Source organism: Sinocyclocheilus rhinocerous, unplaced genomic scaffold, assembly GCF_001515625.1.
Source record: "Sinocyclocheilus rhinocerous isolate Xijiao unplaced genomic scaffold, SAMN03320098_v1.1 scaffold1163, whole genome shotgun sequence".
NCBI classification, from domain to species: Eukaryota; Metazoa; Chordata; class Actinopteri; order Cypriniformes; family Cyprinidae; genus Sinocyclocheilus; species Sinocyclocheilus rhinocerous.
Genome location: NW_015642328.1, coordinates 225,641 through 225,884, shown reverse-complemented (window position 1 = coordinate 225,884; position 244 = coordinate 225,641).

The following is a 244-nucleotide window of genomic DNA, read 5'->3' as shown; positions in this document are numbered from 1 at the left end:
TCCATTGTTGTGGCTTGTTTTCATTGTGTTGTGCTAATTTCATTGTATTGTGGCTTGTTTCCATTGTTGTGGCTTATTTCCATTGTGTTGTGCTAATTTTGTTGTGTTGCGGCTTGTTTTCGTTGTGTTGTGCTAATTTCGTTGTGTTGCAGCTTGTTTCTGTTGTGCTAATTGCGTTGTATTGTGGCTTGTTTCCATTGTTGTGGCTTATTTTCATTGTGTTGTGCTAATTTTGTTGTGTTGC